Here is an 18247-nt window from a genome sequence, read left to right on the forward strand (position 1 = left end):
CCTGGGCTTTCCGTAACCACTAAAGTATCGTAGCTGTAACTGTCAGGCGGAGCTAGAATGCTCCATGTATCAAACATATGTGAGCTCAAGGAGGTTACACTTGAAGAAAAAGCGGCAGCTTAACGCGATCACAGCAAAGCCCCCGGCAGCTACGGGATTCGAAACCGCGCCTACAGAGAGTCTGGTGCCTTAAACCAGCGCCTTAAAGCGCTCGGCCACGCTACATGCGCTGCTTGGTGCGCCAGTGTTCCTAGCATTTGTACAAACAGTGCACGCCACAGCTTCCGGTTCTGCTGGGACTGGCTGCTCATCCATCGCACTTCAAACAACTGCCCTTTTCGACTACAGAGAGCAGCGGACGTCTGCGCTCTAGGAGGCGACATTACGTGTTGGGGATGAAGTGGTAGGGCAAACTGCGGCCTGCGGAACACGAGTGAAAAAATCAAGAGAGTACTGTCATTTCGAGTACTCGTCATTGCAACGGCAGCAAGGCAAAACTTTCAAAATTGCCGTGACCAGGATTCGAACCTGGGTTATTGCGGCCACAACGCAATGTCCTAACCACTAGACGATCACGGCCACGGACGCGCCCGCGAAAGCAGCTGCCTGTAATGCAAGTGGCGATACACAGCAGAGCCTAGGCCAAGGTGTACGCCACAGCAGTGTGAGACACGGTCTCCATCACATGTATACGAGCAAATGAACGTGCCTGCGCTGTCAGGACACTAACTACAGTGGTTAGCTGCATTCACCTCCGTGGCAATGTCTTGCAGTCCCCCAAGCCTCTTGACTACAGGTATGTGGCTGGATAACAAGTGGATAGACGCTTCATCTCTCTCGCCGTCAGGTGTTGCCGTGAATCATACTTAACGTAGCTTTCTGCACGCGTCAGCGTAGCGTCAGTCGAGCAAAGTCGAGACAAGTCGCATAAGAGGAGCAACAAAAACGCGCGATTCCGGTACCGGGAATCGAACCCGGGCCTCCTGGGTGAGAGCCAGGTATCCTAGCCACTTTTTTTTTTTTTTTTTTTTTTTTTTTTTTTTTTTTTAAGATTCGAACTCGGATCGCTGGATTCAGAGTCCAGAGTGCTAACCGTTACACCATTTTTTTTTTTTTTTTTTTTTTTTTTTTTTTTTTTTTTTTTTTGGGCCTCCCTTCTCCCCACACAGCCCATCCATACGCTCACCTTTTTGTGCCTTCTTCGGCTAGCTTCTGCGCTTTTTTAGTGGAGACTGTTCTTTTGTATTTTTTGTTTTAAGTTTTTTTTATTTTTTTTTATTTATTTATTTATTTTTTTTTTTTATTTTTTTTTTTTTTTTTTTTTTTTTTTTTTTTTTTTTTTTTTTTTGGCGGTGGTATATCTCAGGATCACTACCTCTCAAGCTCGTCTTCACTTAGTAATGGCATGAATATTTCCGTGTCGTTCTGCATTCGTCGATGTTTCAGTTGCTTGGAGGCTTGATTCAATGTTGTCATCTCTTAGCGTTGAGAGTATGTTCGCCGAGATGGCCGCCGTGCAGTTTCCTTGCTGTTATTCACTAAAGTAACTGGTGTGTTCCTTGAGTTGGTGGAGACAAAAACAACAAGAGCATATGATTCTCTTTCTGTATCGTAGATAATAAGGAGAAATAAAGGTCCGTATTGAGGAAAAAAAACGGGTATCTAGAAAGAAATACTGCCTCGTCTGAGTTAAACTACATCAAATTAAAATATACGTGTCTTCTGGGGAACGTAAAGAAACAGAAATAAATATTGGCTCCACAAGCTTGGCATCCTGTTGCATGCTGCTTCTCTTTGACCTTAGGTGCACACATTGTACCACCTATGAAACAATAAAGTCCGGAGAACTGACAAAGAGATACCCTAATAATAGAAGAAAGAAATAAAAAGCAATAATCGTACTCAATGGTTCGCACACTTAAAGTTTTCCATCATTCAAAGCAACGGTGAGAAATTTATGAAATTTTTCTTTATATTTTCGTAATCGTTTGATCGCGTAATATTCAGCAATAAGATACATATGAAAATCAGAAAGTGTAGGCGTTTTAGTCGTCAGCATATAATAGAGGTACTGTCCAATTAACCAAGTATAGCTATTATTTTTAGATTTCGGAAATAATTGCCAGTCCGGGTGGAGTATATCCTGCAGTTGTATTGCGGATGGCGACGTTCTATTAATAAGAGCCAGTTTCATTCTAGTCCAGTTCCAGATTTGCGTTTGATCTCTGCAGTATAATATGTGTTGCAATGTTTCCACATGTCCACATGCGTCGCAAGTCGGTGTAGGACGTAATTGGATCTTACACAATTTCTCCCCCGTGGGCATCACCTCGTTCACAACATCATACCACACGGATCGTACTCGGGAACGAAGAAGAGGAGTGCTGATATTCATCCAAATTTGTCGCCAGTTCTTGCCAGGATACTTCATTTCTATAGAGTTATTCTGTTGCCGATTCGTAAATACACTGTAGACAGCCGCAGCAGTGAATGCTTGCAGGTGTTGATGCACATAGCTGGACTCCACGTAAAATCGGCGAATATGAACGAGCTCGGGATGGATAGGTCCAACATTTATCGGTGGCGTCAAATCCGGTGGTCGTAACTGCTGGAATAGACGTGCCGTAAGACCTGTCTGACTACATTGTAAGATCCTTGATGTTCTAGCTAGAAAAATCGCTAAGCACTGTAATTCAACATCTTTAAGGGCTAGACCACCTTTATAGTGAGGTAAAGCGGTAGCCTTGAAAGCGACTTTAAAAATATTACCTCGCCAAACGTACCAGCCTGCAAGAGCTAAAATTCTGTTTGCAATATCGGTAGGAATAGGGAGAACAGCGGCAACATGGTAAATCTTGCTGAGAACATAATAATTGACGAAATGTGCTCTCTGAATCCTGTCTAAAGACCGCATATTATGCTCTCGAATCAAAGCTCGAAGGACGTTGAGCTTCTGTTCCCAATTCACTCTCACCATTTCCCGTGGATTCGAAGTGAGAATCAAACCAAGGTGCTTGAGTTGGTTGGTTGCCTCTAACCAAACGGTGTTCGCAAAGCGAGCCTGCGGACCTAAATGCAAGACTTTGGATTTCCGTTCGTTAAGGCGTGCACCGCAGGCGCTGGCATACCGGTGTACAAGCCGTCGCACGGTATCGAACTCTTCGTCGTTGTTGATAAGGACGCTAATATCGTCCGCATAGGCATGACAGACGGTCTTTGTATTCAGCGTTTGAAGACCCGGTAAGGTGACGCAAAACGTCTTCAGTAGTGGCTCTATAGCAATGGCGAAAAGAGTCGTAGAAAGCGGGCACCCTTGTCGCAAACCTTGTTGAATGGGCACAGGGGCTGTTAACTGGCCGTTGAATTTCACGCGGGAAGACGTATTGCAGATACAGTTTCTTATTATCTGTACGAAATGCTGGTTGAAACCCAGTTTTTCCAGCGTTCTGAACAGAAATCCGTGGTTAGTCCTATCAAATGCCTTATCGAAGTCAAAAAAGACTATTGCCAACGTGGTCTTGCAAATCCAAGTCAAATATGCAATATCTCGGTATTCGCACAGGGCGTCTATCATTGATCGGCCAGTAACCACGTTCATGTGATATGAACCAAGAACTTTACGAAGGACTGGCTTGAGTCGGGCATTGATAATCCTAGTAAAGATTTTGAAATCTGCGTTGAGTAGGGTGATTGGTCGTAAGTTATTGAGTGAAGTCCCCGGTGACGGTTTGGAGACTAAGACTATCATGCCCTCAGTAAACTGTGATGGAAGAGCAGTATTCATTAACAATTCATTATACATGGTAGTCAGTTCGTCGCCGAAAACATCCCAGTACCGAAGATAAAATTCAATCGGCAAACCGTCTAAGCCTGCAGCTTTTCCTTTCGCCGCAGACGTAATGATAGACTTCACTTCGAAGTTAGTTATGGGTGCCAAGAGCTGTGCGTGGTCGTCCGGATCCACCGATGCCGTAATGTTAGACAAAAATTCCTCTCCCGCCTCTACATCTGTGTCATGCAGTGAGTAAAGTTGCCGGAAATGATTCCGAATAAAAGTCTTAAGCTCGCCTTGCTCATCATAAACACGACCTTCGTCATCTGTCAGTTGAGTAATGATTTTTTGTCTGCCTCTTTTAGCTTCCCGTATGACGTGGTACAAGGACGCTGACTCGTTAAAGGTGTCATCGGAAGAGCGTGCCCTGACTTGGGCTCCTGCCAGAGACTCACGAACCAAAGCGGTGATTTTGGCTTTGGTACGTTTAATGCGTAGGAGATTGCCAGGCAGTGCAGAGGAATCGTTATACAACTGGCGGAGAGCGGTAAAATAAAACTCCAACGTCTGTTTCTTCCAGTACGCCTTAGCCCTGGCAAACTGACAAATACATTTCTTTATGTGCGGCTTCACTAACTCCGTCCACCAATGAACACGCTCCCTATATCTTTGTCGTCGCTGGAGGCACCATTGCCACGTGGCAATAAGATCCTTCTTCAGGTCGCCGTCGTTCAACAGTGCGACGTTCAGTTGCCAGACGCCTCGACCCAAAAAGGTTTTCTGCGAGACATGCCGAAGCGTGATGTGATACGCACAGTGGTCGCTAAAATTAACAGGCCATATTTCACAATCCCTGGCAGCGCTTAAAATGTCTTTAGATACATAGAACCTATCCAGACGACTAGCGGAGGCAGCGGTAACATACGTATATCCGGTCACCTGCGGGCGAAGTGAGCACCAGGTATCTTGTAAGTCCAGCCCATCAATTAAATCTCGCAACTCCAAACAAAAATTAAAATTCGGACACTGGTCTTCTCTGCGTACAACGCAATTAAAATCGCCGCCCAATAAAATCCTCGAACAACCACAGGATAATAATGGTACAATTTCATCGCGATAAAAAACACTCCTATCCCTTCGGCCTACAGATCCAGTCGGGGCATAGACGTTGACCAAAAGCATATCTTCGAATTGTACGGCAATCCCTCGACCCGTTTCTAAAATCGCTCGAGGTTTACAAGTGATGCCCGCTTTGTACAAAATTGCAGTCCCTGCCTCATCGCCAATATTTATGAGGGCCTCATAGCCTGTGACATTCCCGACCTTGGGTGTGACGACTTCTTGTAGGAATACGATATCTACATCGGCGGCATACAGATAGTCAGTCAAACATTTTAATTTGACATCAGATGTTATTCGATTTATATTAGCAGTTGCAATTTTGTAATCCCGCATAAGAAAGGGCAATACCATGTTAATGCGTATCGTCAGCCCAGGACGGCTGCTTGCTCGACCCCGGCGATGGGGTGGTATCCATAAATGCATCGGGTCCAGAACTGTCGACATGCATCACCACATCGGTCTCCTGTGAATGCTGCACGACCTGTACTCCATCGTCTGTAACGATTCTCTCACATTCATCGGTCCGGAACTGCTTGATTGTACGTTGCAGTTTCTGTTCAAGAGTACGAGTTTCCTCGTCACTCTGCTTACGGACCGATTTCTTTTGTCGTCCTTTCTTCTGAGGACGGACGTCCGCAACGTGTTCGTTGATGTCGGGTTTCGCAGCGGTAAGAGTAGCACCCGCGGGAGACTGTTCGTTGCCGGAAATTGCGCTTAGCGGAGAAGACACTTCAAGGGGATGGGAAACTCGCGGCTGGTTACCAGAGTCCTCAGATGGAAGACTCTCCGCAGATGGGTGCAGAAGTTGATCGGGCAATCCTGGCGGAAGTTCCACACGGACCACGCCAGCATCAGAAGGGCGCGAATTTCCGGCCCCGTCGATTGCATAGTTTTCCACGTCAGAATCAACGGGCATTCGGCTCGCCGTAGCTGTGTTTACATCGGCGGCGGTCACGTCAGGCACAACCTCAGCCGCGTGCAGCTGTGGCGCGCTAACGACAGACGGACCGACAAGGCTCTCGGCATACGTCGGCCTATTGCCATCCTGCCCTGCTGCAAGGGCATCGCGTTGTCGCAAAACACGACGCACTGGTTTAGCACGGGGACATGCGGCCTTCAGATGGTCCGTAGAGCCACAAAGTACACAAGTACGTGGTTGCCCCTCGTACATAACGAGTGCCCGGAAGCCTTGTATCACGACATTCGACGGGATATGCTTCGAGAGGTCAATTCGCGCTACCCTGACACCATTATCCACATTGAAGTGTTTAAGTCCACTCCACTGCTCTTGGTGAATGTCCAATACGTTCCCATACTGGGACAGACATTGCCGAATACGTGCAAGTTCAATTTCAAATGGTAGGTTGAACACACGGACCGTGCGCAGACCTAACCCAGCATGGGTAACGACAACTTTACAAATTTCACCAGCAGAATTAACGAACTCGGCAGTACCCTTAGTTAAGTCCATTACACGTAAACAAGGCTCGTCACTGACAAGTTTCACGTAGACAGCATTCGCCAGGAAATCGTATGAAAATCCTAAAACTTCCTCGTCTTTAAGACTCAATCTGTCGAAGAAGAAATCGACTAATTCGTGGACCTGTGGTCGGCTAAAACCGAACGGGAATTGGAAACGCAACGTGTAACGGCGTAACTGATCATCCATGGCAAAGGCCATGATGTACTTAGAAGGCCCAACCAGCTGCAGGCGCCGCCAAACACGCGCGGAGCGAGCACTCCGGCACGTCTGCACACGGCCGCTGCTGCGGCGGAACTATCCACTAGACCACACCGGATAACGACGGCAGTGCTCTTTCCAGCGAACGCAGCAGCCACCCACGGTTAACTGACGACAACTGTAAAAAATCCGCTCTCTCGCGTTATAGAACGGCGTGCCCCGGACGCATTTCGGGGAGACGGACGCCAGCAATGATGAGAGCAAAAGGTGCCTACAAATCCTGTCGTTGCACCACGCACTGTTCTACGGCAATTCACCAAGCAGACGCTCACGCCTTGTTGTGCTGTTTCCTTTGCGGGCAATGAGTGCACCTGCCTTCGACACAGGAAACATTACACGTTTGGCAGGAGTGGGATTGGAACCCACGCCTCCGAAGAGAATGGTGCCTGAAACCAGCGCCTTAGACCGCTCGGCCACGCTACCTACACAACACGCGCGTCACAAGAGCTGCGTCCTACCCCACGAGAACACACCGCAACGGCACAAAAATGAGACGTAAAAAGTGGCAACGGTGGGATTCGAACCCACGCCTCCGAAGAGACTGGTGCCTAAAACCAGCGCCTTAGACCGCTCGGCCACGTTACCGTTGGAGCAGCAGCCGCAAAACGTTTCGTTTGTACTACAAAGATCACTTCGAAATGGAAGTATCTTGGCAATCGCCGTGCCATGTATTTCCACTGCTCTCCCACTGGAAGCGTCTCTTTAGGCCATCCACAGCAAGAAAAAGCCGTGCCCGCCGTATGGTAGCGACGCCACTTGTCTGTAGCTGTCGCAGTTAAGGAGACAGCGTCAAGAGACGTTTTCGTGCCGTGACCAGGTTTCGAACCTGGGCTTTCCGTAACCACTAAAGTATCGTAGCTGTAACTGTCAGGCGGAGCTAGAATGCTCCATGTATCAAACATATGTGAGCTCAAGGAGGTTACACTTGAAGAAAAAGCGGCAGCTTAACGCGATCACAGCAAAGCCCCCGGCAGCTACGGGATTCGAAACCGCGCCTACAGAGAGTCTGGTGCCTTAAACCAGCGCCTTAAAGCGCTCGGCCACGCTACATGCGCTGCTTGGTGCGCCAGTGTTCCTAGCATTTGTACAAACAGTGCACGCCACAGCTTCCGGTTCTGCTGGGACTGGCTGCTCATCCATCGCACTTCAAACAACTGCCCTTTTCGACTACAGAGAGCAGCGGACGTCTGCGCTCTAGGAGGCGACATTACGTGTTGGGGATGAAGTGGTAGGGCAAACTGCGGCCTGCGGAACACGAGTGAAAAAATCAAGAGAGTACTGTCATTTCGAGTACTCGTCATTGCAACGGCAGCAAGGCAAAACTTTCAAAATTGCCGTGACCAGGATTCGAACCTGGGTTATTGCGGCCACAACGCAATGTCCTAACCACTAGACGATCACGGCCACGGACGCGCCCGCGAAAGCAGCTGCCTGTAATGCAAGTGGCGATACACAGCAGAGCCTAGGCCAAGGTGTACGCCACAGCAGTGTGAGACACGGTCTCCATCACATGTATACGAGCAAATGAACGTGCCTGCGCTGTCAGGACACTAACTACAGTGGTTAGCTGCATTCACCTCCGTGGCAATGTCTTGCAGTCCCCCAAGCCTCTTGACTACAGGTATGTGGCTGGATAACAAGTGGATAGACGCTTCATCTCTCTCGCCGTCAGGTGTTGCCGTGAATCATACTTAACGTAGCTTTCTGCACGCGTCAGCGTAGCGTCAGTCGAGCAAAGTCGAGACAAGTCGCATAAGAGGAGCAACAAAAACGCGCGATTCCGGTACCGGGAATCGAACCCGGGCCTCCTGGGTGAGAGCCAGGTATCCTAGCCACTAGACCACACCGGATAACGACGGCAGTGCTCTTTCCAGCGAACGCAGCAGCCACCCACGGTTAACTGACGACAACTGTAAAAAATCCGCTCTCTCGCGTTATAGAACGGCGTGCCCCGGACGCATTTCGGGGAGACGGACGCCAGCAATGATGAGAGCAAAAGGTGCCTACAAATCCTGTCGTTGCACCACGCACTGTTCTACGGCAATTCACCAAGCAGACGCTCACGCCTTGTTGTGCTGTTTCCTTTGCGGGCAATGAGTGCACCTGCCTTCGACACGGGAAACATTACACGTTTGGCAGGAGTGGGATTGGAACCCACGCCTCCGAAGAGAATGGTGCCTGAAACCAGCGCCTTAGACCGCTCGGCCACGCTACCTACACAACACGCGCGTCACAAGAGCTGCGTCCTACCCCACGAGAACACACCGCAACGGCACAAAAATGAGACGTAAAAAGTGGCAACGGTGGGATTCGAACCCACGCCTCCGAAGAGACTGGTGCCTAAAACCAGCGCCTTAGACCGCTCGGCCACGTTACCGTTGGAGCAGCAGCCGCAAAACGTTTCGTTTGTACTACAAAGATCACTTCGAAATGGAAGTATCTTGGCAATCGCCGTGCCATGTATTTCCACTGCTCTCCCACTGGAAGCGTCTCTTTAGGCCATCCACAGCAAGAAAAAGCCGTGCCCGCCGTATGGTAGCGACGCCACTTGTCTGTAGCTGTCGCAGTTAAGGAGACAGCGTCAAGAGACGTTTTCGTGCCGTGACCAGGTTTCGAACCTGGGCTTTCCGTAACCACTAAAGTATCGTAGCTGTAACTGTCAGGCGGAGCTAGAATGCTCCATGTATCAAACATATGTGAGCTCAAGGAGGTTACACTTGAAGAAAAAGCGGCAGCTTAACGCGATCACAGCAAAGCCCCCGGCAGCTACGGGATTCGAAACCGCGCCTACAGAGAGTCTGGTGCCTTAAACCAGCGCCTTAAAGCGCTCGGCCACGCTACATGCGCTGCTTGGTGCGCCAGTGTTCCTAGCATTTGTACAAACAGTGCACGCCACAGCTTCCGGTTCTGCTGGGACTGGCTGCTCATCCATCGCACTTCAAACAACTGCCCTTTTCGACTACAGAGAGCAGCGGACGTCTGCGCTCTAGGAGGCGACATTACGTGTTGGGGATGAAGTGGTAGGGCAAACTGCGGCCTGCGGAACACGAGTGAAAAAATCAAGAGAGTACTGTCATTTCGAGTACTCGTCATTGCAACGGCAGCAAGGCAAAACTTTCAAAATTGCCGTGACCAGGATTCGAACCTGGGTTATTGCGGCCACAACGCAATGTCCTAACCACTAGACGATCACGGCCACGGACGCGCCCGCGAAAGCAGCTGCCTGTAATGCAAGTGGCGATACACAGCAGAGCCTAGGCCAAGGTGTACGCCACAGCAGTGTGAGACACGGTCTCCATCACATGTATACGAGCAAATGAACGTGCCTGCGCTGTCAGGACACTAACTACAGTGGTTAGCTGCATTCACCTCCGTGGCAATGTCTTGCAGTCCCCCAAGCCTCTTGACTACAGGTATGTGGCTGGATAACAAGTGGATAGACGCTTCATCTCTCTCGCCGTCAGGTGTTGCCGTGAATCATACTTAACGTAGCTTTCTGCACGCGTCAGCGTAGCGTCAGTCGAGCAAAGTCGAGACAAGTCGCATAAGAGGAGCAACAAAAACGCGCGATTCCGGTACCGGGAATCGAACCCGGGCCTCCTGGGTGAGAGCCAGGTATCCTAGCCACTAGACCACACCGGATAACGACGGCAGTGCTCTTTCCAGCGAACGCAGCAGCCACCCACGGTTAACTGACGACAACTGTAAAAAATCCGCTCTCTCGCGTTATAGAACGGCGTGCCCCGGACGCATTTCGGGGAGACGGACGCCAGCAATGATGAGAGCAAAAGGTGCCTACAAATCCTGTCGTTGCACCACGCACTGTTCTACGGCAATTCACCAAGCAGACGCTCACGCCTTGTTGTGCTGTTTCCTTTGCGGGCAATGAGTGCACCTGCCTTCGACACAGGAAACATTACACGTTTGGCAGGAGTGGGATTGGAACCCACGCCTCCGAAGAGAATGGTGCCTGAAACCAGCGCCTTAGACCGCTCGGCCACGCTACCTACACAACACGCGCGTCACAAGAGCTGCGTCCTACCCCACGAGAACACACCGCAACGGCACAAAAATGAGACGTAAAAAGTGGCAACGGTGGGATTCGAACCCACGCCTCCGAAGAGACTGGTGCCTAAAACCAGCGCCTTAGACCGCTCGGCCACGTTACCGTTGGAGCAGCAGCCGCAAAACGTTTCGTTTGTACTACAAAGATCACTTCGAAATGGAAGTATCTTGGCAATCGCCGTGCCATGTATTTCCACTGCTCTCCCACTGGAAGCGTCTCTTTAGGCCATCCACAGCAAGAAAAAGCCGTGCCCGCCGTATGGTAGCGACGCCACTTGTCTGTAGCTGTCGCAGTTAAGGAGACAGCGTCAAGAGACGTTTTCGTGCCGTGACCAGGTTTCGAACCTGGGCTTTCCGTAACCACTAAAGTATCGTAGCTGTAACTGTCAGGCGGAGCTAGAATGCTCCATGTATCAAACATATGTGAGCTCAAGGAGGTTACACTTGAAGAAAAAGCGGCAGCTTAACGCGATCACAGCAAAGCCCCCGGCAGCTACGGGATTCGAAACCGCGCCTACAGAGAGTCTGGTGCCTTAAACCAGCGCCTTAAAGCGCTCGGCCACGCTACATGCGCTGCTTGGTGCGCCAGTGTTCCTAGCATTTGTACAAACAGTGCACGCCACAGCTTCCGGTTCTGCTGGGACTGGCTGCTCATCCATCGCACTTCAAACAACTGCCCTTTTCGACTACAGAGAGCAGCGGACGTCTGCGCTCTAGGAGGCGACATTACGTGTTGGGGATGAAGTGGTAGGGCAAACTGCGGCCTGCGGAACACGAGTGAAAAAATCAAGAGAGTACTGTCATTTCGAGTACTCGTCATTGCAACGGCAGCAAGGCAAAACTTTCAAAATTGCCGTGACCAGGATTCGAACCTGGGTTATTGCGGCCACAACGCAATGTCCTAACCACTAGACGATCACGGCCACGGACGCGCCCGCGAAAGCAGCTGCCTGTAATGCAAGTGGCGATACACAGCAGAGCCTAGGCCAAGGTGTACGCCACAGCAGTGTGAGACACGGTCTCCATCACATGTATACGAGCAAATGAACGTGCCTGCGCTGTCAGGACACTAACTACAGTGGTTAGCTGCATTCACCTCCGTGGCAATGTCTTGCAGTCCCCCAAGCCTCTTGACTACAGGTATGTGGCTGGATAACAAGTGGATAGACGCTTCATCTCTCTCGCCGTCAGGTGTTGCCGTGAATCATACTTAACGTAGCTTTCTGCACGCGTCAGCGTAGCGTCAGTCGAGCAAAGTCGAGACAAGTCGCATAAGAGGAGCAACAAAAACGCGCGATTCCGGTACCGGGAATCGAACCCGGGCCTCCTGGGTGAGAGCCAGGTATCCTAGCCACTAGACCACACCGGATAACGACGGCAGTGCTCTTTCCAGCGAACGCAGCAGCCACCCACGGTTAACTGACGACAACTGTAAAAAATCCGCTCTCTCGCGTTATAGAACGGCGTGCCCCGGACGCATTTCGGGGAGACGGACGCCAGCAATGATGAGAGCAAAAGGTGCCTACAAATCCTGTCGTTGCACCACGCACTGTTCTACGGCAATTCACCAAGCAGACGCTCACGCCTTGTTGTGCTGTTTCCTTTGCGGGCAATGAGTGCACCTGCCTTCGACACAGGAAACATTACACGTTTGGCAGGAGTGGGATTGGAACCCACGCCTCCGAAGAGAATGGTGCCTGAAACCAGCGCCTTAGACCGCTCGGCCACGCTACCTACACAACACGCGCGTCACAAGAGCTGCGTCCTACCCCACGAGAACACACCGCAACGGCACAAAAATGAGACGTAAAAAGTGGCAACGGTGGGATTCGAACCCACGCCTCCGAAGAGACTGGTGCCTAAAACCAGCGCCTTAGACCGCTCGGCCACGTTACCGTTGGAGCAGCAGCCGCAAAACGTTTCGTTTGTACTACAAAGATCACTTCGAAATGGAAGTATCTTGGCAATCGCCGTGCCATGTATTTCCACTGCTCTCCCACTGGAAGCGTCTCTTTAGGCCATCCACAGCAAGAAAAAGCCGTGCCCGCCGTATGGTAGCGACGCCACTTGTCTGTAGCTGTCGCAGTTAAGGAGACAGCGTCAAGAGACGTTTTCGTGCCGTGACCAGGTTTCGAACCTGGGCTTTCCGTAACCACTAAAGTATCGTAGCTGTAACTGTCAGGCGGAGCTAGAATGCTCCATGTATCAAACATATGTGAGCTCAAGGAGGTTACACTTGAAGAAAAAGCGGCAGCTTAACGCGATCACAGCAAAGCCCCCGGCAGCTACGGGATTCGAAACCGCGCCTACAGAGAGTCTGGTGCCTTAAACCAGCGCCTTAAAGCGCTCGGCCACGCTACATGCGCTGCTTGGTGCGCCAGTGTTCCTAGCATTTGTACAAACAGTGCACGCCACAGCTTCCGGTTCTGCTGGGACTGGCTGCTCATCCATCGCACTTCAAACAACTGCCCTTTTCGACTACAGAGAGCAGCGGACGTCTGCGCTCTAGGAGGCGACATTACGTGTTGGGGATGAAGTGGTAGGGCAAACTGCGGCCTGCGGAACACGAGTGAAAAAATCAAGAGAGTACTGTCATTTCGAGTACTCGTCATTGCAACGGCAGCAAGGCAAAACTTTCAAAATTGCCGTGACCAGGATTCGAACCTGGGTTATTGCGGCCACAACGCAATGTCCTAACCACTAGACGATCACGGCCACGGACGCGCCCGCGAAAGCAGCTGCCTGTAATGCAAGTGGCGATACACAGCAGAGCCTAGGCCAAGGTGTACGCCACAGCAGTGTGAGACACGGTCTCCATCACATGTATACGAGCAAATGAACGTGCCTGCGCTGTCAGGACACTAACTACAGTGGTTAGCTGCATTCACCTCCGTGGCAATGTCTTGCAGTCCCCCAAGCCTCTTGACTACAGGTATGTGGCTGGATAACAAGTGGATAGACGCTTCATCTCTCTCGCCGTCAGGTGTTGCCGTGAATCATACTTAACGTAGCTTTCTGCACGCGTCAGCGTAGCGTCAGTCGAGCAAAGTCGAGACAAGTCGCATAAGAGGAGCAACAAAAACGCGCGATTCCGGTACCGGGAATCGAACCCGGGCCTCCTGGGTGAGAGCCAGGTATCCTAGCCACTAGACCACACCGGATAACGACGGCAGTGCTCTTTCCAGCGAACGCAGCAGCCACCCACGGTTAACTGACGACAACTGTAAAAAATCCGCTCTCTCGCGTTATAGAACGGCGTGCCCCGGACGCATTTCGGGGAGACGGACGCCAGCAATGATGAGAGCAAAAGGTGCCTACAAATCCTGTCGTTGCACCACGCACTGTTCTACGGCAATTCACCAAGCAGACGCTCACGCCTTGTTGTGCTGTTTCCTTTGCGGGCAATGAGTGCACCTGCCTTCGACACGGGAAACATTACACGTTTGGCAGGAGTGGGATTGGAACCCACGCCTCCGAAGAGAATGGTGCCTGAAACCAGCGCCTTAGACCGCTCGGCCACGCTACCTACACAACACGCGCGTCACAAGAGCTGCGTCCTACCCCACGAGAACACACCGCAACGGCACAAAAATGAGACGTAAAAAGTGGCAACGGTGGGATTCGAACCCACGCCTCCGAAGAGACTGGTGCCTAAAACCAGCGCCTTAGACCGCTCGGCCACGTTACCGTTGGAGCAGCAGCCGCAAAACGTTTCGTTTGTACTACAAAGATCACTTCGAAATGGAAGTATCTTGGCAATCGCCGTGCCATGTATTTCCACTGCTCTCCCACTGGAAGCGTCTCTTTAGGCCATCCACAGCAAGAAAAAGCCGTGCCCGCCGTATGGTAGCGACGCCACTTGTCTGTAGCTGTCGCAGTTAAGGAGACAGCGTCAAGAGACGTTTTCGTGCCGTGACCAGGTTTCGAACCTGGGCTTTCCGTAACCACTAAAGTATCGTAGCTGTAACTGTCAGGCGGAGCTAGAATGCTCCATGTATCAAACATATGTGAGCTCAAGGAGGTTACACTTGAAGAAAAAGCGGCAGCTTAACGCGATCACAGCAAAGCCCCCGGCAGCTACGGGATTCGAAACCGCGCCTACAGAGAGTCTGGTGCCTTAAACCAGCGCCTTAAAGCGCTCGGCCACGCTACATGCGCTGCTTGGTGCGCCAGTGTTCCTAGCATTTGTACAAACAGTGCACGCCACAGCTTCCGGTTCTGCTGGGACTGGCTGCTCATCCATCGCACTTCAAACAACTGCCCTTTTCGACTACAGAGAGCAGCGGACGTCTGCGCTCTAGGAGGCGACATTACGTGTTGGGGATGAAGTGGTAGGGCAAACTGCGGCCTGCGGAACACGAGTGAAAAAATCAAGAGAGTACTGTCATTTCGAGTACTCGTCATTGCAACGGCAGCAAGGCAAAACTTTCAAAATTGCCGTGACCAGGATTCGAACCTGGGTTATTGCGGCCACAACGCAATGTCCTAACCACTAGACGATCACGGCCACGGACGCGCCCGCGAAAGCAGCTGCCTGTAATGCAAGTGGCGATACACAGCAGAGCCTAGGCCAAGGTGTACGCCACAGCAGTGTGAGACACGGTCTCCATCACATGTATACGAGCAAATGAACGTGCCTGCGCTGTCAGGACACTAACTACAGTGGTTAGCTGCATTCACCTCCGTGGCAATGTCTTGCAGTCCCCCAAGCCTCTTGACTACAGGTATGTGGCTGGATAACAAGTGGATAGACGCTTCATCTCTCTCGCCGTCAGGTGTTGCCGTGAATCATACTTAACGTAGCTTTCTGCACGCGTCAGCGTAGCGTCAGTCGAGCAAAGTCGAGACAAGTCGCATAAGAGGAGCAACAAAAACGCGCGATTCCGGTACCGGGAATCGAACCCGGGCCTCCTGGGTGAGAGCCAGGTATCCTAGCCACTAGACCACACCGGATAACGACGGCAGTGCTCTTTCCAGCGAACGCAGCAGCCACCCACGGTTAACTGACGACAACTGTAAAAAATCCGCTCTCTCGCGTTATAGAACGGCGTGCCCCGGACGCATTTCGGGGAGACGGACGCCAGCAATGATGAGAGCAAAAGGTGCCTACAAATCCTGTCGTTGCACCACGCACTGTTCTACGGCAATTCACCAAGCAGACGCTCACGCCTTGTTGTGCTGTTTCCTTTGCGGGCAATGAGTGCACCTGCCTTCGACACAGGAAACATTACACGTTTGGCAGGAGTGGGATTGGAACCCACGCCTCCGAAGAGAATGGTGCCTGAAACCAGCGCCTTAGACCGCTCGGCCACGCTACCTACACAACACGCGCGTCACAAGAGCTGCGTCCTACCCCACGAGAACACACCGCAACGGCACAAAAATGAGACGTAAAAAGTGGCAACGGTGGGATTCGAACCCACGCCTCCGAAGAGACTGGTGCCTAAAACCAGCGCCTTAGACCGCTCGGCCACGTTACCGTTGGAGCAGCAGCCGCAAAACGTTTCGTTTGTACTACAAAGATCACTTCGAAATGGAAGTATCTTGGCAATCGCCGTGCCATGTATTTCCACTGCTCTCCCACTGGAAGCGTCTCTTTAGGCCATCCACAGCAAGAAAAAGCCGTGCCCGCCGTATGGTAGCGACGCCACTTGTCTGTAGCTGTCGCAGTTAAGGAGACAGCGTCAAGAGACGTTTTCGTGCCGTGACCAGGTTTCGAACCTGGGCTTTCCGTAACCACTAAAGTATCGTAGCTGTAACTGTCAGGCGGAGCTAGAATGCTCCATGTATCAAACATATGTGAGCTCAAGGAGGTTACACTTGAAGAAAAAGCGGCAGCTTAACGCGATCACAGCAAAGCCCCCGGCAGCTACGGGATTCGAAACCGCGCCTACAGAGAGTCTGGTGCCTTAAACCAGCGCCTTAAAGCGCTCGGCCACGCTACATGCGCTGCTTGGTGCGCCAGTGTTCCTAGCATTTGTACAAACAGTGCACGCCACAGCTTCCGGTTCTGCTGGGACTGGCTGCTCATCCATCGCACTTCAAACAACTGCCCTTTTCGACTACAGAGAGCAGCGGACGTCTGCGCTCTAGGAGGCGACATTACGTGTTGGGGATGAAGTGGTAGGGCAAACTGCGGCCTGCGGAACACGAGTGAAAAAATCAAGAGAGTACTGTCATTTCGAGTACTCGTCATTGCAACGGCAGCAAGGCAAAACTTTCAAAATTGCCGTGACCAGGATTCGAACCTGGGTTATTGCGGCCACAACGCAATGTCCTAACCACTAGACGATCACGGCCACGGACGCGCCCGCGAAAGCAGCTGCCTGTAATGCAAGTGGCGATACACAGCAGAGCCTAGGCCAAGGTGTACGCCACAGCAGTGTGAGACACGGTCTCCATCACATGTATACGAGCAAATGAACGTGCCTGCGCTGTCAGGACACTAACTACAGTGGTTAGCTGCATTCACCTCCGTGGCAATGTCTTGCAGTCCCCCAAGCCTCTTGACTACAGGTATGTGGCTGGATAACAAGTGGATAGACGCTTCATCTCTCTCGCCGTCAGGTGTTGCCGTGAATCATACTTAACGTAGCTTTCTGCACGCGTCAGCGTAGCGTCAGTCGAGCAAAGTCGAGACAAGTCGCATAAGAGGAGCAACAAAAACGCGCGATTCCGGTCCCGGGAATCGAACCCGGGCCTCCTGGGTGAGAGCCAGGTATCCTAGCCACTTTTTTTTTTTTTTTTTTTTTTTTTTTTTTTTTTTTTTAAGATTCGAACTCGGATCGCTGGATTCAGAGTCCAGAGTGCTAACCGTTACACCATTTTTTTTTTTTTTTTTTTTTTTTTTTTTTTTTTTTTTTTTTTTTTTTTTTGGGCCTCCCTTCTCCCCACACAGCCCATCCATACGCTCACCTTTTTGTGCCTTCTTCGGCTAGCTTCTGCGCTTTTTTAGTGGAGACTGTTCTTTTGTATTTTTTGTTTTAAGTTTTTTTTATTTTTTTTTATTTATTTATTTATTTATTTTTTTTTTTTTTTTTTTTTTTTTTTTTTTTTTTTTTTTTTTTTTTTTTTTTTTTTTTTTGGCGGTGGTATATCTCAGGATCACTACCTCTCAAGCTCGTCTTCACTTAGTAATGGCATGAATATTTCCGTGTCGTTCTGCATTCGTCGATGTTTCAGTTGCTTGGAGGCTTGATTCAATGTTGTCATCTCTTAGCGTTGAGAGTATGTTCGCCGAGATGGCCGCCGTGCAGTTTCCTTGCTGTTATTCATTAAAGTAACTGGTGTGTTCCTTGAGTTGGTGGAGACAAAAACAACAAGAGCATATGATTCTCTTTCTGTATCGTAGATAATAAGGAGAAATAAAGGTCCGTATTGAGGAAAAAAAACGGGTATCTAGAAAGAAATACTGCCTCGTCTGAGTTAAACTACATCAAATTAAAATATACGTGTCTTCTGGGGAACGTAAAGAAACAGAAATAAATATTGGCTCCACAAGCTTGGCATCCTGTTGCATGCTGCTTCTCTTTGACCTTAGGTGCACA

General features: G+C 50.5%; 18 non-coding genes across 18 annotated transcripts; all 18 read right to left on the bottom strand.

The window, feature by feature from the left end:
- Nucleotides 1-507: 507 nt before the first annotated feature.
- Nucleotides 508-579, bottom strand: Trnah-gug. Its single transcript has one exon. It is a non-coding gene; the product is annotated as a tRNA-His (tRNA).
- A 6559-nt stretch (nt 580-7138) lies between these two features.
- On the bottom strand, nt 7139-7220 carry Trnal-uag. Its single transcript has one exon. It is a non-coding gene; the product is annotated as a tRNA-Leu (tRNA).
- A 747-nt stretch (nt 7221-7967) lies between these two features.
- Nucleotides 7968-8039, bottom strand: Trnah-gug. Its single transcript has one exon. It is a non-coding gene; the product is annotated as a tRNA-His (tRNA).
- Nucleotides 8040-8413: 374 nt separating this feature from the next.
- Nucleotides 8414-8485, bottom strand: Trnae-cuc. The gene has a single exon. It is a non-coding gene; the product is annotated as a tRNA-Glu (tRNA).
- Nucleotides 8486-8930: 445 nt separating this feature from the next.
- Nucleotides 8931-9012, bottom strand: Trnal-uag. The gene has a single exon. It is a non-coding gene; the product is annotated as a tRNA-Leu (tRNA).
- A 747-nt stretch (nt 9013-9759) lies between these two features.
- Trnah-gug lies at nt 9760-9831 on the bottom strand. Its single transcript has one exon. It is a non-coding gene; the product is annotated as a tRNA-His (tRNA).
- Nucleotides 9832-10205: 374 nt separating this feature from the next.
- On the bottom strand, nt 10206-10277 carry Trnae-cuc. The gene has a single exon. It is a non-coding gene; the product is annotated as a tRNA-Glu (tRNA).
- Nucleotides 10278-10722: 445 nt separating this feature from the next.
- Nucleotides 10723-10804, bottom strand: Trnal-uag. The gene has a single exon. It is a non-coding gene; the product is annotated as a tRNA-Leu (tRNA).
- A 747-nt stretch (nt 10805-11551) lies between these two features.
- On the bottom strand, nt 11552-11623 carry Trnah-gug. The gene has a single exon. It is a non-coding gene; the product is annotated as a tRNA-His (tRNA).
- A 374-nt stretch (nt 11624-11997) lies between these two features.
- On the bottom strand, nt 11998-12069 carry Trnae-cuc. Its single transcript has one exon. It is a non-coding gene; the product is annotated as a tRNA-Glu (tRNA).
- Nucleotides 12070-12514: 445 nt separating this feature from the next.
- Nucleotides 12515-12596, bottom strand: Trnal-uag. The gene has a single exon. It is a non-coding gene; the product is annotated as a tRNA-Leu (tRNA).
- A 747-nt stretch (nt 12597-13343) lies between these two features.
- Nucleotides 13344-13415, bottom strand: Trnah-gug. The gene has a single exon. It is a non-coding gene; the product is annotated as a tRNA-His (tRNA).
- A 374-nt stretch (nt 13416-13789) lies between these two features.
- On the bottom strand, nt 13790-13861 carry Trnae-cuc. Its single transcript has one exon. It is a non-coding gene; the product is annotated as a tRNA-Glu (tRNA).
- A 445-nt stretch (nt 13862-14306) lies between these two features.
- On the bottom strand, nt 14307-14388 carry Trnal-uag. Its single transcript has one exon. It is a non-coding gene; the product is annotated as a tRNA-Leu (tRNA).
- A 747-nt stretch (nt 14389-15135) lies between these two features.
- On the bottom strand, nt 15136-15207 carry Trnah-gug. Its single transcript has one exon. It is a non-coding gene; the product is annotated as a tRNA-His (tRNA).
- Nucleotides 15208-15581: 374 nt separating this feature from the next.
- On the bottom strand, nt 15582-15653 carry Trnae-cuc. The gene has a single exon. It is a non-coding gene; the product is annotated as a tRNA-Glu (tRNA).
- A 445-nt stretch (nt 15654-16098) lies between these two features.
- On the bottom strand, nt 16099-16180 carry Trnal-uag. Its single transcript has one exon. It is a non-coding gene; the product is annotated as a tRNA-Leu (tRNA).
- Nucleotides 16181-16927: 747 nt separating this feature from the next.
- Nucleotides 16928-16999, bottom strand: Trnah-gug. The gene has a single exon. It is a non-coding gene; the product is annotated as a tRNA-His (tRNA).
- Nucleotides 17000-18247: the final 1248 nt, after the last annotated feature.

This window comes from Schistocerca piceifrons, unplaced genomic scaffold (genome assembly GCF_021461385.2).
Source record: "Schistocerca piceifrons isolate TAMUIC-IGC-003096 unplaced genomic scaffold, iqSchPice1.1 HiC_scaffold_532, whole genome shotgun sequence".
Taxonomy (NCBI): domain Eukaryota; kingdom Metazoa; phylum Arthropoda; class Insecta; order Orthoptera; family Acrididae; genus Schistocerca; species Schistocerca piceifrons.